The sequence below is a fragment of the Staurois parvus genome, unplaced genomic scaffold (genome assembly GCF_062004578.1).
Source record: "Staurois parvus isolate SC_StPar_1 unplaced genomic scaffold, SC_StPar_1.0 ptg000520l, whole genome shotgun sequence".
NCBI classification, from domain to species: domain Eukaryota; kingdom Metazoa; phylum Chordata; class Amphibia; order Anura; family Ranidae; genus Staurois; species Staurois parvus.
The window spans coordinates 672783-690983 of NW_028318316.1; the positions used below are offsets into that span (position 1 = coordinate 672783).

At 39.9% G+C, this 18201-nt stretch overlaps 1 protein-coding gene across 6 annotated transcripts in view; it reads right to left on the bottom strand.

Annotated features, from left to right (window-relative positions):
• LTBP1 (latent transforming growth factor beta binding protein 1) overlaps positions 1-18201 on the bottom strand; it is a 496680-nt gene that overhangs the window by 212463 nt on the left and 266016 nt on the right. The window lies entirely within an intron of this gene.

Consider the following 18201-nt stretch of genomic DNA (forward strand, 5'->3'; position numbering starts at 1 on the left):
TTGTTATGTGTTCCCATTTACACAGCATGCCTAATTTTTTAAAATAATGTATTATTTCCAGCCCTCTCATAAAGTGAACTTAGTAGCGGTTTCCTTGCTGAAGAGTCCAGAATAGAGCATCTAAAAAAAGGTAAACTGCAATTTTTAAATATTCTTGTAGTTATGCTATGTGAATGGGGACATGCACCTCATATAACTTAGGCATTATCCCAAATTTCAATACAAAAGTGGAAATATACTTTAGGAAATTGTTGGAGATCCAGAGGGTTGGAAATATGCTGCCAAATATGGAGAGCGTACATATTTTTTTCAAAATACAAACTGATGACTTGCAGGTTTTGTTCTTACCTACAACCCACCTATGTCATTAAATGAACATCACTCATCGCTACGGGGAAGTAAGGGGGTTCAACAATCATATCACCAAATAGATTGTGTATATTAAGTGAAGACAGAGGGGTTGATTTACTAAAGGCAAATACACTGTGCACTTTGCAGTTGCTCCAGAGCTTTGGAAATGAAGGGAAGTTTGTTGACTTCCATCATCCAATAACGTGCAAGCAAAAATGCAGCTTGTTTGTTTTATTTACCTTGCATGTGATTGGGTATTCTTTGCAAAGTGAAGCTTCACATCATTTACTATGGAGTAACTGCACTTGCAAAGTGCACAGTCTGCTTGCCTTTAGCAAGACAACCCCAGCATCTTCTGAGTGTTCTACTGTAAAGAAAGAAACGATTATATATCCCTGTGTATAGGACATATTTATAAAGCAGTGAATGTGATATTTACCAAGCCTTTATTGCAGATAAATTAATCACTGTATATTAAAACACATTCACCAGGAAAATGAATGTTTTGTGAATGTCACATTCACTGATTTCTAAATATACTCTTTAATTGTTATACCTCATTCTGATTCAGCATCCAAAAATGTCAATCTAAAGGAGACAAGAATTGAAGGAAAGACATATAAAAATGTTCTATAATAATTCTATAATAATACATTTTAAATATATAAAAAAGTATATATATATATATACTCAGGTCCATAAATATTGGGACATAGACACAATTCTAACATTTTTGGCTTTATACGCCACCACAATGGATTTGAAATGAACCAAACAAGATGTGCTTTAACTGCAGACTGTCAGCTTTAATTTGAGGGTATTTACATCCAAATCAGGTGAACAGTGTAGGAATTGCAGCAGTTTGCATATGTGCCTCCCACTTGTTAAGGGACCAAAAGTAATGGGGCAATTGGCTTCTCAGCTGTTCCATGGTCAGGTGTGTGTTATTCCCTCATTATCCCAATTACAATGAGCAGATAAAAGGTCCAGAATTAATTTCAAATGTGCTATTTGCATTTGGAATCTGTTGCTGTCAACTCTCAAGATGAGATCCAAAGAGCTGTCACTATCAGTGAAGCAAGCCATCATTAGGCTGAAAAAACAAAACAAACCCATCAGAGAGATAGCAAAAACATTAGGCATGGCCAAAACAACTGTTTGGAACATTCTTAAAAAGAAGGAACTCACCGGTGAGCTCAGCAACACCAAAAGACCCGAAAGACCACGGAAAACAACTGTGGTGGATGACCAAAGAATTCTTTCCCTGTTGAAGAAAACACCCTTCACAACAGTTGGCCAGATCAAGAACACTCTCCAGGAGGTAGGTGTATGTGTGTCAAAGTCAACAATCAAGAGAAGACTTCACCAGAGTGAATACAGAGGGTTCACCACAAGATGGAAACCATTGGTGAGCCTCAAAACAGGAAGGTCAGATTAGAGTTTGCCAAACGACATCTAAAAAAGCCTTCACAGTTCTGGAACAACATCCTATGGACAGATGAGACCAACATCAACTTGTACCAGAGTGATGGGAAGAGAAGAGTATGGAGAAGGAAAGGAACTGCTCATGATCCTAAGCATACCACCTCATCAGTGAAGCATGGTGGTGGTAGTGTCATGGCGTGGGCATGTATGGCTGCCAATGGAACTGGTTCTCTTGTATTTATTGATGATGTGACTGCTGACAAAAGCAGCAGGATGAATTCTGAAGTGTTTCAGGCAATATTATCTGCTCATATTCAGCCAAATGCTTCAGAACTCATTGGACGCTGCTTCACAGTGCAGATGGACAATGACCCAAAGCATACTGCAAAAGCAACCAAAGAGTTTTTTAAGGGAAAGAAGTGGAATGTTATGCAATGGCCAAGTCAATCACCTGACCTGAATCCGATTGAGCATGCATTTCACTTGCTGAAGACAAAACTGAAGGGAAAATGCCCCAAGAACAAGCAGGAACTGAAGACAGTTGCAGTAGAGGCCTGGCAGAGCATCACCAGGGATGAAACACAACGTCTGGTGATGTCTATGCGTTCCAGACTTCAGGCTGTAATTGACTGCAAAGGATTTGCAACCAAGTATTAAAAAGTGAAAGTTTGATTTATGATTATTATTCTGTCCCATTACTTTTGGTCCCTTAACAAGTGGGAGGCACATATGCAAACTGTTGTAATTCCTACACCGTTCACCTGATTTGGATGTAAATACTCTCACATTAAAGTTGACAGTCTGCAGTTAAAGCACATCTTGTTCGTTTCATTTCAAATCCATTGTGGTGGTGTATAGAGCCAAAAATGTTAGAATTGTGTTGCTGTCCTAATATTTATGGACCTGACTGTATATATACATACATACACTATATTGCCAAACGTATTGGGACGCCTGCCTTTACACGAACTTTAATGACATCCCAGTGTTAGTCCATCGGGTTCAAGATTGAGCTGGTCCACACTTTGCAGCTATAACAGCTTCAACTCTTCTGGGAAGGCTGTCCACAAGGTTTAGGAGTGTGTCTGTGGGAATGTTTGACCATTCTTCCAGAAGAGCATTTGTGAGGTCAGGCACTGATGTCAGACGAGAAGGCCTGGCTTGCAGTCTCCACTTTAATTCATCCCAAAGGTGTTCTATCGGGTTGAGGTCAGGACTCTGTGCAGGCCAGTCAAGTTCCTCCACCCCAAACTCGCTCATTCATATTTGTATGGACCTTGCTTTGTGTACTGGTGTGCAGTAATGTTGGAATAGAAAGGGGCCATCCCCAAACTATTCCCACAAAGTTGGGAGCATGAAATTGTCCAAAATATCTTGGTATGCTGACGCCTTAAAAGAGTTCCCTTCACTTGAACTAAGGGGCCAAGCCCAACCCCTGAAAAAAAAACTTCACACCATAATCCCCCTTCCACCAAACTTTACACTTGGCACAATGCAGTCAGGCAAGTATCGTTCTCGTCTTATACACCTGTAGCCATGAAGGTGATTGGAACACCTAAATCCAATGATTTGGAGGGGTGTCCCAATACCTTTGGCAATATAGTGTATATATATATATATATATATATATATATATATAAAAGCAGTAACGGGAGTAATAGAAGCATGCCTGACAAGAGACACCTCCTAGCAGCAGGTCTGGATCATTAAGTTTTGTAGGCCAGTAACCTATACGTAGGTAGAGGAGGTAAAAGGTGACTTTTTCATTTTTCACATCATCAGAAGAAATTGTCATTTCAAACTTATACGATTAATAATACAATACTAAAATATTCCAAGCTAGAACAGGACTACTAAAACAAGAAATTATGTTGTATTAAAAAAAAAAAAATCCTAGTAGATTTTGTAGGGCACCATAGGCTGCATGCCTTCAGGCTCTAGCGATGGAAATCCTGCCCAGCTTGGCAGATATTGTTATTCAGTCAGCGTCCGGAATTCATAACGGTTTAGGATTACTATTAATATTGCTCTTGGTTAAGCAGCTCAAATCTGATGTTATGCTACATATGATAAACTACTATATAAGGAAATAGTAAAGGGCCTGAAATGTTGTACAGGACAAGCTAATGAGTACTGCTCGAAGATAGGCATCAGTTTCAAGACTGAAATGCGATAAACACCTTTAATGTTTAGAGATTGGAATAAAAAGAATTATTCAGTGCACTAGACGTGGACTCCTATCCAGACAATATCTTAGTTGGATAACTGCTAGTTTTCCTTCACTTAAATAATAATTCAATATCGCTCTCAACCTTCTAATACACCAAAAATAATATAACCAGTGTATAAATAAATTTAAAGAAACATATAAATAAAATAATAAAATAATAAAAAAAATAAAAATAAAAATAGGAATAAAAAACTGCCACCAAATATTGTGCCAAAAAATACAAAATACAATCAGAAAAAAAGTCCACTAAGTGAAGTCCAAACATATAAATAATCTTCCTTCAATATAGATATTTTCTTCACAATCGTGAATATCTCTGTGCTCAACACCCCATCAAAGTGCTAACTCACCAAATACTGGTGATTAACCAGCATATCTTTCAAATATCAATGGATATCGAAGATTCAGCAGCATAATGATTTTATTCATTCATCAGATGGTTGATCTTATTACATTCCATCATGGTAAATATAAGCTATATGTGGATAAATAGAAAACACTCGCCATAGCATAATACCGTTTAAATGTTTATTCTTCAAATTCCCCCTTTAAAATCACACTCACAATTTGCAAGTTAATAAACAGCCTTTCATAAGTATAAAACGTCTGCAGCCTGCAATACACAGTCTCCTGCTCCCAGCTCACACAGTGGCGTCTCACCAGCCGTACTCAGCAACAGATGACGCGGTTGCGATCATATGGTCCAGCCACGTGTTATCGGCGTACGTGATGACATCACTGCTCGATCACACCCTAATGCGTTTCGTCACAAGACTTTGTCCGAGGGTGTGATCAGCAGTGAGATATGTGAACTCCTTTAGAGCTGCTCGTACTCCCATAGGTTGGCATTGACTAACACACTGATACCCTCTGATGAAAGGAAACATGATAGCCTATACTCCACTGATTGCCTATAATAGACATATTAACAGGGGAAAGCCAGAGAGATACTCCCTACTGCCATCTTGTGTTCAATCAACTAAATCCCAGTGCAATTTAGTATATGCCAATGCCTGTTAAAAATATTTTCTACATCTCTATATTGTGAAAGAAAATTAGATATGAAACCCCATTGATGTTTATCATTCAATTCTACTTTAGGTTTTACCCCAAGAAGTTGATCCCTGGGTATATTATATACCTCATTCACCATTTCTTGGAGACTTTCTTGATTGTACCCTTTATCAACAAATCTACCTATAATAGTTTTCGATTGAACTAAGAAGTCACAATCCTGGCAGCAATTCCTCCTAAATCAAATAATCTGACCTTTTGGAATATTTTTAAGCCATAATGGGTGATGTCCACTAAACCATGGGAGACAGCTATTACGGTCAGTGGGTTTAAAGTAAGTTTTGGTTAGTAAAGGGTCTTCTTTCCTGAAGATCATTAGATCTAAGAAATTAATAGTCTCTAAACTATACTGGTATTCAATCTTGATGTTATTAGGATTATTATTCAATCCCTCAAGAAAGACAACTAAGTCGTCTTCAGATCCTGCACATATAAGGAACAGATCATCTATAAATTTCTTGTATAGCCAAATCTGTTTATGGCCATGGTTGAAGACATAACAGTCTTCCCATTCCTCCATAAACAGATTGGCTATACTTGGCGCAAAGAGTGTACCCATAGCTACTCCTCTCTTTTGGGAGAAAAACTCCCCATTGTACCAAAAGTAGTTGTGAGATAGACAAAACTCCAGAGAGTTCCTAAGGAACACCTTCTGGATTTGTGGAATGTCTTCTCTTCTACTCAAGGCCCAATTAACAGCCAATAATGCATCCTCATGTTGAATAATAGTATACAAAGAGGAGACATCAGCCGTTAATAAATATACTTTAGGAAGATCTGCAATAGATGTCTCCTCTAAAAATCTTAACAAATGTTTAGTATCTCGTAAATATGCTTTAGTAGAGCATACACTAGTTTGTACAAATACGTCTAGGTATTGTCCCAGTCGGGCAGAGACTGAGCCAATACCATTGACTATAGGTCTACCAGGTGGATTATCATGCTCCTGGTGAATTTTAGGCAAAGTATATATAATGGGGATCCTACTTACACTAGGAATCAAATAATTCCTCTCTTTTTTATTTAACACCCTAGTTCTATAACCAAAATTAATTAATGTTTTTAATTCCTCTCTATATCTATTAGTAGGATCTTTATTCAATTTCACATAGGTATTCATATCAGATAGCATATCAGCCAACTGATTATGATAAAAAGTTTTATTTAGGACTACCACCCCTCCTCCTTTATCTGATGGACATATGATAATATCCTTACGTTTCTCTAACAATTGTATCTCTTCCTGTATATGCCTTGGGTTCACATTCTTTTTAGGTTGAACAACTGCTAAATCTTTCAAAACTAAGTTTTTGAAAACATCTATATGTTGATTAGATGAAATATTAGGACTGAATAAAGACTTATTTTTAAGACCACTATTCAAACTATCTCCCTGGGTATCCACCTTGTTGTTTATTAACATTGAGTCCCAAAAAATATTTTTTCATATTCAAATTTCTAATATATTTCTGTGTATCAATGAAAACATCAAATTTGTTGATAGGTCGTTTCATAGCACATTTCAAACCAGTATTCAAAATATTAATTTCTTTATGTGTGAGTTAAACTCCACTTAAATTATATATGCCATCTAATCTGTTTCCCTTCTTCTCTTGTTGAAATTGGATCCTTTTCCTTGTTCTACATCCTCTCCTTCATTTCTAATAACCGCAGGTCTTTGATCCTGCATCCGAGATCCTCCCATTGGTCGAGACGAAAGGGGTTGATAATAATATTGGGGCTGAACCCCCATATATTGGCAGTATCCCCATCGTCATCCTCTCTACCGCCCTCTCTTCCAATTCACAAAAAAAGGGTTTGGTGGGCAATAAGGTAGATCTCTGTAATCATATAGCGGTTCAAATCGATTATTGGTTGGTACTCTATAATCTAATTTAGGAGATCTAGGTGTAGATAAATGTGTCTCTTCTTTGGTTTTTTTTTGCCCCTAGCCCTTTCTTCCGGGTCTTACTAACCTCTACTTTACTTTTATCAGAATTAGAATGCTTGTTAGTAGTTAAAATGGGTTTAATATTCCCTGTTGCATTAGTAGGTATAGAGGGTGTGACCAATTCTTCCAACTCCACCGTGGAGTTCAAAGGTGTGGTGCCTCCACCTTCACCCTCTCCCACATTTTGCCACAGGTATATATTATTACTTTTAAAATCACCAATATCCCTTTTAAATTTCTTAATTTTTTTCTTCTGAGTGTCCATATCCACTTTCTCTAAACTTTTTTTTCTTTTTATTTGGGTATTGGGTATTTGGGTATTGAATCACTTCATATATTCTTTAATTGAGGTGCAATGTTATAGGCTATTGGATGGATTGATAGATTTATATTGTTTCTATTTTTTCGCCTATATATTTAATATTTACAATAATTCAATGTCATTACCCCCTAGTAAAAAGCAAAGAGAGCAAACATTTTGCTGTGAACTGCAGCCTCCTAGAAGAATGAGGCAATAAAATGCATTTGACAGCAAAATACACATCAATTCTAGCACAAAAGAGGCATGCTGCACAGTGTAGGGAAGTAGAGCTGAAGGCTGTAGGTCAAGAGGAGACCTGAGGCTTCAGATGCAGAGGAGGAGCAGCAGAGACCTGAGGCTTCAGATGCAGAGGAGGCACAACAGAGGTTTCAGACTGTGGGTGTAGAGGTGGCGTAGGGGAAGTTTTAGGTTGCTGGTGCAGAAGAGGAAGCACAGAGGAGGCATGAGACTGTAGATGCAGAGGTGGCACAGCAGAAGCTTAAGGCTTTTGGGGCAAAGGTGGCATTGCAGAGACCTGAGACTGCCAGTGCAGAGACGTCACAATGGAGACTTAAGGCCATGGGTGCAAAGGTGGCACAGCAGAGGCTCTGGCTGCAGTAGTGACTGTGGGCATAGCCGAGGCTTGGACTGTGGGTGATGAAGATACTGTGGAGATCCAGCAGAGGTACAGACTGTGGATGTAGTTAAGACTAAGGGTGCAGAGAAAGCTGAAATTGTGAATGTATCAGAAGCTGAGGTTACAGTAGAGGCTAAAACTTTCAGTGCAGCGGAGGTTAAAACTACATATTTAGTGAAGGTTTAGAAGGTGGATGCAGTGGAGACTAGGGATACAACAGAGGCTTGGCTCTGAGTGCAGCATAATCGTCACTGTGGGGCAGTGAAAGCTTTCCTGTGAGTGTGGTGGAGGCTTAGTGGTGGGTGCAGTGGGTTGCGAGAACTAAAGCTGTACCTGAGACATACATAGGCTTTTGGAGCTTAGGAGAGAATACTTCTTGCTCAAGCAGGCTTTGGGGATGATTTACTAAAGAAAAATAGACTGTGTATTTTGCAAGGGAAGTTTCACTTTTCAACAAATTTCCCCAGAGTTTAAGTCAGTCATAGATAGATTGAATCCTTGATTCACCTATTTGATTCATCTATCGGCAGGCTGGTTGTATGTAAGTTGATCCATCGATCAACTTCAGTACAACCAGCCAGTTGGATATTTTGCATGTGATTGATGCTGGTGGCTAAAGCTGCCAGCAGTAACTATTGTGTTCTGTCGACAGGGACGACTCCCCGCTGACGAAACACAATAGCGCTGCAAGAGTGTTTAACCCATCAACAGTCAAACAAATATATTTTAAAAATATTCATCCCAAATATAAAGACATATATTTCAAATACTACAATTTTGGCCATATTCAATATATTTCAAACTATATTTCAATAAATATATATATATATATATATATATATATATATATTGTATGTTGAAATGCATTTCTATTACAAAATATATGAAAAATATTTTTAAAAGTACATTTTCAAATATACTGTATGTCTTTAAAAATACATTTAATCTACATTTTTGGAATGCATTTACCAATATATGTTAAAATGACTTTGTATATGTTAAAAAAATCTAAAGAATATATATCTAAAAATATTTTTAAAAATATTTTTCATATATTTTGCACTATATAAATGCATTTCAACATGCAGTATATACATATATATATATATATATATGTATATACTTTTTTAAATATATTGCATACGGCCAGAATTGTAGTATTTCAAATATATGTCAATATATTTGGGAAGAATATTTTTTAATTATATTTCAAATTTATTTTTCTTCCATGTGGGTTGGCTTTATTGACAGAATCGAGTGATCTGGCTTGCCTTGGGGGTGAAGCTGACATCAATTATCCAATCAAGATATAAACCTTCACAAACCGCATACATTTGAACAGATTTACCTTCCAAAGGAATTGTTCTGAAATAGTTGTGGTCACCTAGTCTTGGTACTTGCAAACCACAGACAAACTGCACAGCCAGGCAACTTAGGCCACTATTTTTTATTTCAGATAGGCAGGTCTGAGTTTTCATCCTGCTCACTGGACAATGTATCAGTAGTGTTATGATGCTGATTAAGTTTCCAGTGAACAGGCCAATAACCTGAGGAAGCTGCCAAGGTGAAAGTGGCACAGGAAGAGGCAAAGCTGAAATAAGAAACAAAGGTATCACCTGTCTGAGGCATACAGCGCATTCATAAAGTATTCAGACTCCCCTCACATTTTTCCGTTTTGTTATGTTTGAACACACAAAACACCTTTACAAAAAAATAATAAATTGTAAAAATATAAGCATGTATTTTTTCTGTTAGGAGCCTGTGAAGCATTGCACCCACAATCAGTAAATTATGGATGTAATGCCACTGCTGTCTGCCCCTACCTCCGATACGGGCAGGCTCAATAAACTACCTAGAGAGCTCAACAGGGCTCTGGTAATTCATTGAGAACTACAAGCCAATAGCTGCAAAGGCTATCGGTACTTGTAGTTTTCACATTCGCAGAACACTGTGAATGAATGACATGGCAGGGCAGCTGTGTAAGTAAAACTGTTTCTCCTCTCCCCTAGACAGAATGAGCTATTAAAGTGTTACTAAACCCACAACAGTAAAATCAGTCTGTATATGCAGTAAAGGATGCTTGTTATACTCATTGTGGAACCTAAGGGGTTAGTCCTTCACATTGTGTAAAAAGGATGTTTGATCCTGTCTTCTTTGATCCTCCCTTTCTTCTACTGTCCCCAATCCATCTGCTAATAGAGCAAAGCCTTGGGGGCAAGCTGCATGTGATCAGCACACTGAACAATCAGCACTGTTCAGACAGAGGGTCAGGGGTTATGCAGCCTCATAGGATAATAAGGGGAGAATGAAAACTCCACCAACAAGCTTTAACCAGTGCTCAGCTGGACACTGATAGAAGTCACAAGACTGCTATTTACTGCTGATGAAAAATGGTATTTAGCAGTTTAGATTTACTAAAATAATTGAATTTCCATGTTGTGTGTACTGTGGGAGACCAGATATAGCGAATGCAGGGTCTGGGGCTTAGTAACACATTAACCCTTGCAATGCAGGCAGAGCACCTTTAAGCTTATAATTGCTGTCTGTGTCCCCTCTGGGGAGATTCACTCCTCTATTTGCTCATGTGACCACTGTAACAGAAATCAGAGGAAATTAACCATTTAAGAGGTTGCAAGAAGAGGAATTCTTCCAAAGGGAATATTTGTTCTACGTACAATGGTCTAAGAGGGAAGCTACCCTCGCTCTGTGAGACCCCCTTTAACTTTCTGTTGCATCTCTGGGACAGGAAGTGAAGGGCAATTTCCACAATTGATATACAGGCAGCAAATATAAACTGGCAAACTTTTTAACTTTAGGTTACGATATTGGCAATTTGGGCGCTACACACACTTAAAAAAAATCCACTTTTTATGTACAGTGGATGATGCATTCAGTTATATTCAGTCTATGAACACATGCTAAATATAACATGAAGTATATCCTGTACTAAAAATGAAAACAGCACTCAAACAAGGCTAAAATACATGCTGTATAAATATTTGTGCCTGAAGGGTCAAGCTTTTACGGAATTCACACAATGTAACCAGTACAAGTTTCTATTCATTTCCTGCTTGGACCAAATGAATAAGCTATACTCTATGACAATCTCTAAATGAGATGAAACCAAATAGAAAAACAAAAGAAAGAAAAGAAAACCATAGACCAGCAATGGGCAAACTACGGCCCGCGGGCCGTATATGGCCCGGCGGACCTTTTAATCCGGCCCGCGGAGCGTGATACATTGGCTGTCAGGATGTGTGTAGGCGGGGCAGCGCGACGAACGTGAGGGGAGCTAGGCTCCTCTCACAGTCCGCCCTGAAGACCGGAATGGCGCGGGAACACGGCGAGAGGAACGCGCGGAGCAAAGGTAAGTAAATTGACACAGGGGGGACTTGGCTTACTACTTGGGGGGGAATAGTACTATGGGGGATGAAATACTATATGAGGGATGAATTAATATGGGGGATGAATTAATATGGGGAATGAATTACTATAGGGGGGATGAATTACTATAGGGGGGGTGAATTACTATATGGGGGATGAATTACTATGGGGGATGAATTACTATATGGGGGATGAATTACTATGGGGGATGAATTACTATGGGGGATGAATTACTATATGGGGGATGAATTACTATATGGGGGATGAATTACTATGGGGGATGAATTACTATGGGGGATGAATTACTATATGGGGGATGAATTACTATGGGGGATGAATTACTATATGGGGGATGAATTACTATGCGGGATGAATTACTATATGGGGGATGAATTACTATGGGGGATGAATTACTATATGGGGGATGAATTACTATGGGGGATGAATTACTATATGGGGGATGAATTACTATGGGGGATGAATTACTATGGGGGATGAATTACTATATGGGGGATGAATTACTATGCTTACTATGGGGGAATATTACTATACTTACTATGGATGACACATACACATCATTCATCTACTCTTGGTCCGGCCCCCGGGTCCAATATATGAACCCATTGCGGCCCTCAAGTCAAAAAGTTTGCCCACCCCTGCCATAGACAATGACTGTCATTCACAAACATGCATTTACTGGATAACGAGTCTTGTCTGATCTAGGAACCTCTCATGGTCATATCTGTTAGTAAGTGATGAAACCACGAGCAAAGGAAAATAATTGAAGCAGACCATATATGAAAAGGAGCCTTTTTTTCAAGATCAGTACTTCAATTAACACCATGAATAAATAACTAAACCAGAAAATAAATTCTTGTACATTGAAGAGAACTATTTTGTTCTAGGACACAAAGTTCCCCCTGCATTAGGCCCCTTTCACACAAAGGGTCCAATTAAGTCTACAATACAGGTAGCCGGCAAGCTCGGAAAGCTTCTAAATGTAAATCTTTATTGGTTACATAGATAAAGGATCCACCACTGATGCATTTCAGCTTTATAGAGCCTTATGCGGGCCATACATGGTTTGAATTCCGAATGATTTTTCGTCCGAAAATCGAAACGTTCGTTTTGTAATCCGATGGTGCCACTAATGATTTCAAAAATCGGACGTTTTTCACGAATTTTCCAGCATGCCCGATAAACGAAATGGGGAGGAACCACAAAAATCGGCAGATGCCATTGCCCCAATAACAGACATAAATCGTCCGATTATTCTTAGGTCTGATTTTCTTACGAAAATTGTTCGGAATTCGAACCATGTGTCCTGCATTACTCATTTGTTTCTATGCCCAATCAAGTCTGCCTGTCCGTTTTTCAGGCAGACCTGACTGGACGATCCATTCAATTCTATGGACCGGCGGACCTATGGACCTGCTCTGCTGTGATCAGCAGGGGATCAGTGGATGGATTTCCTGCTGCCCTGTGTGAAAGGGGCCTTACAGAAATTCTGGTTAAAAAATCCACCTCTGATTAGATCTTCAGAATCGCACCCAGTTCATGCAAACTGATGTGGATGTGTATGTTAAGTTATCAACACCCCGAAATCGGTCTGCAAAAGGCGGTGTGATGTGCAGAATCGGATCGCATAGGTGTGAATACTCATGCGATCCAATTCTAGTGTGGACATAAAAAAGGGTCCTGCACCTTTCTGGTGTGGGTGCGGTGCAATTTGAGCCATACTAAATGTATGGCTCCGATCGCACCGCACACAAATTGCATGTGATTTGTACAGGAATGCAGTGCGGTTCCTGTGCGAATCACATGCGATATACCGCACCGCATTAGTGTGAACCTTGCCTCAAGGAGCACTTTGCATTGTCTCAATAAATGCAAACAATTCTCTCATTGGATGAGGGGGAAAGACAGATGGATCTACACTCCTCCACTGTCCAATCATAGAACATTTTACATTCATTGAGAAAATGAATGATCTCTAAAGCACTGTATCCAAGAGCAGCAGCTCACTGGACATTAAGGCAGCAGTGGGAGCCATTGACTCCTGCCAATCACAGCCTGTGAGGAAAGAGCAGGGGGCGAGGCTGAGCCACACTGCGTTTCTCAATGGACACAGAGCCCAGCTCAGGATCCAGCCTGCATGAGTGCCCCACATAGCAAGCGGCTTGCTATGGTGGACACTCAGAAGGGGGGGAAGAGCCTGGTGCGCTGACAGAGGATCCAAAAAGAGGAGAATTGGGGCTGCTCTGTGCAGAACTATTGCAAAGAGCAGGTAAGTATGACATGTTTATTACTTAAAAAAAATTACCTTTACAATCACTTTATGTCCTTTCTGTTATAGAGGACAACACTCTGTCCATGTCTTCCAACTGTGCTCCAGCACAGTCTGACAGTCACACAAACTTCTGTAAGAGGTTAGTGTAACACACATTATGAAAGCATGATCATCTGTTGACACCATCTGAAAACCTGTCCAGCACAATGCCATGCAGCCATTACTGCATGTATGTAGGCAAGAAGTGGATGCAAAGAGGCTGCAGGAGATCAACAGAGCTGAGATGCAACAAAGGATGAAAAAAAAAGTATGTTTTTTTTTCAAATGGCCATTTTTTTATACAATGTCAGTCTTTTTAAACCGCCAGAGGTCTCCAGGGGTGCGACGGTCTTCACATGAGACCGAGCTCTCCGATACCCAGCCAAACTGTAAATCGGCACTGACCGTAATTACACCTAGGAAAGTGAGAGAACTGTCTTGTGACTGTGTGCTCGGCTCTCTGCCGCCCCCTACAGTGCAGTACCTGGCAGGAAGAACAAAGGTACAGTACTGCTGATTTTAACCACTTTCCCACTGGGCAATTTTACCCCCTTCCTGCCCAGACCAATATTCAGCTTTTAGTGCTGTTGCACTTTGAATGTCATGCAACATTGTACCCATGTGAAGCTTTCTTTTGGTGGTATTTAATTGCCACTGGGGTTTGGGAATTGAAATCACATCTAATGAATGTGAATGCCTGTGTCTTAACATTTGTGATTTTCTGCAACGCGATTTCTAAAGTAGTTCTTGCATTACTTTTTCTGAAGTTTTGTTGCGGTTTCTCATACATAGAGTGTAACGGAAATCGCACTGCAAATTGCAAGAAAGCAATTTGCAATAGCAATAAAGTAATAGAAATCACACCTGAAATCACGCTGAAATTGCACACAAATTGCGCAATTTTAAATCTCAGCAGTGTGACCGGTGATTTAGGGTTCACATCTACTTTACACCCCTGTCATGTCAAGCCTGACTTTTAAATCATGCAACTTACAGTGAAGTCGCACGATTTAAAAGTCAAGGGACATGCCGATTTCAGGTGCAATTTGTAAGACATCTGACACAGATATCTATGAAAATCGTACCAAAAGTAGCACATGTACTACATTAGAAATCGGTGCGGCTTGCAAGTCGCATGGCATGAAAACTGCATGCCAAGTCGCACCCAGTATGACCGGGGTGTTAATCATAACATACAAAAATCTTGGCTTTTTTGTGATCATTCATATGCTTAGATTTAAATGCACTAAATTACAGAAACTGTGTCATTCAATAAGAAAGGAAACCATTGTGCTATAGATGACAATAACTCATTAAACACCATATTTATAACTGTACTTGAAGGATTGACAAGAGTCACCTATCCCTGCCTTCCACCATTCATTCTTTGGACTTTCAACACATATTTCTAGGATTTCAATTTGGCTCACGTTACACCGTACCTTACTACTGGAAAAGCCAACATATAAATTGTTTAACTTTCAAAGTTTCCCCTGGCACTGGTTTCTATGCCATAAATTAATCAACAAAGTTCATCTGATGGCAGCCATCTGCAACAGAAACCAGGACGTCTACATGGGAGCCAGCCAAAAACACCAGCTTCCGAGGGAAAGAACCTTCCATAGTCATACTCAGACGCTGAATTTTCTTGGTGCCTTTTAGGATGGTAATGTTACAGCCACATAAAAAAGCATTCTAGACCATGCTAATCCCATAAATAGCTAGAAATATGAAGTATGTTTCTAGATCTTAATTTATAATGAAATGAATACGCAGTCATGACAAAGCTTTACTAGCTGTAAATATTGGATGTATGTTTTAGCTCATACTTGAAGTCTGCCTTTTCGTTATGTGTCTGGGCTGTGAACCAGAAGACCTAATGATAAATGTTTTTATACACTTCAACAGAAGAAATATAATGAACTAGTAAATTTAGATGAGGGTACCATATATTGAGGGAACATTGTGCTCAAGCTGGAGAAACCAAAAATGGCTTGCTTACATTTGCTTTGTTACATTTCCAAGAATAAGATGTATGTCTCAAGAATTAAACAGACTTTTCAACTACTGTGGTCTGGTGACATACGGTACATGCTACTAAGAAATAACCATGCATTTACAAAAGTGAAATCAATTAACCACTTGCCTACCGGGCACTTATACCCCCTTCTGTACCAGGCCAATTTTCAGCTTTCAGCGCTGTCACACTTTGATTGACAATTGCGCGGTCATGCAAGATTGTACCCATATGAAATTTTTATCATTTTTTTCTCACAAATAGAGCTTTCTTTATGTGGTATTTAATTGCCGCTGGGTGCTTTACTTTTTGTGCTATAAACGAAAAAATTGCAAAAAATTTGAAAAAAAAATTTTTTCTTTGTTTCTATTACAAAATTTTTCAAACAGGTAATTTTTCTCCTTCACTGATGTGCGTTGATGAGGCAGCACTGATGGGCACTGATAGGTGGCACTGATAGGCAGCACTGATGGGCACTGATAGGCAACACTGAAGGGCACTGATAGGCGGCACTGATTGCCAGCACTGATGAGGTGTCACGGATAGGCGGCACTGATAGGCAACACTGATAGGTGACACTGATAGGCGGCACTGATGATGGGTACTGATAGACAGCATTGATAGGTGGCATGACTGGCATCACTGCTGGGCACTGACTAGCGGCACTGCTAGGCATTGACTGGTGCAACTGCTGGGCACTGACTGGCACAACCGCTGGGCACTGACTGGTGGCACTGACTAAGAGCACTGCATTGATGGGCACTGGTGGGTGGCACTGGTGGGTACAGGTGGGTGGCACTGATGGGCACAGGTGGGTGGCACTGCTGGGCACGGGTAGGTGGCACTTCTGGGCACAGGTAGGTGGCACTGCTGGGCACAGGTGGGTGCACTGCTGGGCACAGGTGGGCGGAACTGGTGGGTGGCACTGCTGGGAACCGATCATCAGGGCACTGATCATCAGTGCCCTGATGATCGGTGCCGCTCCCTGCTCTGACAGCGTGAGGAAAGTGCAGCCGAGAACCGGCAATTGCATTTCCCGGTGATCAGCGTGTCATTGAACACGGCTGATCACGTGTGATTAGCCTTTTACCACACCACACCGGGTGCAATCCGGAGATCGCAGGAGACGCCCTCCCTCGTCATTCGGCTACCTGCGGTTGGCAAGTAGTTAAATGTTCTTTTTTTACAGCAGTTAAAATGTAGCTCTGCTCCCAGCATCACCTGCCTACCAACTTGTTTTTCATCATGCTTAACAAAATGCCTAGCCACATAAGTAACATAATTGATTTCAGGCTGACCATAGATGACTTGTCTTTTTCTCAATCAGCCAGCGGGCTGATCATAGAAAAACAAGCGAGGTGGATGGAGGAATCCTCTCAGCTGTGCCACTTTATTCTGACAGCAGGACTCTCCACTGTCAGAGTACACTGTTCAGCATCTGTAGTCCATTGGCTGTAGCTGTTTTCCAACATCCCTGTTCTAAAAAAATCATTAGATCAATATCTGTCAAGCGGAAGCAGCCACACAACGATCGAAATTCGTCCAGTTCCTGATGAACAGGCCAAATTTTGATCCATCTGTGGTCAGCTTTACTCTACAGCCAGTGTTTTTCTGCATAAGAGCAGACTTTCATAAAAGTCAGTGAAAAATCTCTGAACATCATGGATAGACCATTGGGAGGAATTTGTAAGACCCTTTTCGTGATCTGAAATTAAACCTCCTTTCTTCTAACCTCAAAATATGGCATGTGTCAGGGACCATCAAGTAAACACTATATTACAGCTTTTGAAGTCATCTTTGACATACTTGTACATTGTAATAATTGCCCTTCCTAAGCACCTCTTTTGCAGAGTCAATAACTGTAATCCATTTGATCGCTTCTCATAACTAAGATCCTCCATCACTCCTTATAATTTTGATGCCCTTTGCTGAACTCCTAATTCAACTGCATTTGTTCAGAGGATCAGTGACCAAAACTGAACCGCATACTCAAGATGAGGGCAAACCAGTGTTTTTTAAATGGGTAAAATTATAGGTTTATCTCTTGAATGTATCTCCTTTTTAAAGGATGACAGTATTTTACTAGCTTTGCTGGCTGGAACTTGGCATTGCACGATATTGATAAGTCTGTGATCTGTGAGCACCCCACATCCTTTTCCATCACTGCTTCTCCCAGAGAAGCTATTCTGATGTGCAATTTGCCTGCGTATTTTTGGCACCCAAGTGCATAGGTTTACATTTCTCAGTATTGACTCTCATTTGCCATGTAGCTGACTATTCACCTATTTTAAATTGATTGTAAAGCCTCACCTTGTAAAACAACCCATTCACTTTAAAACAGAAATAAAAGGCAAAACATTCGTGTAGATACTGTATAAAAAACATTATAGATACCTTTGCCCCCCTTTTTTAAAGGTGATTACATTCCCTCTGTTCTCAGTTACATGAGAGCTAGGGGAGGAGAAACAACAACACACAGTGATCTTTGCAGTGAAAGGCTGT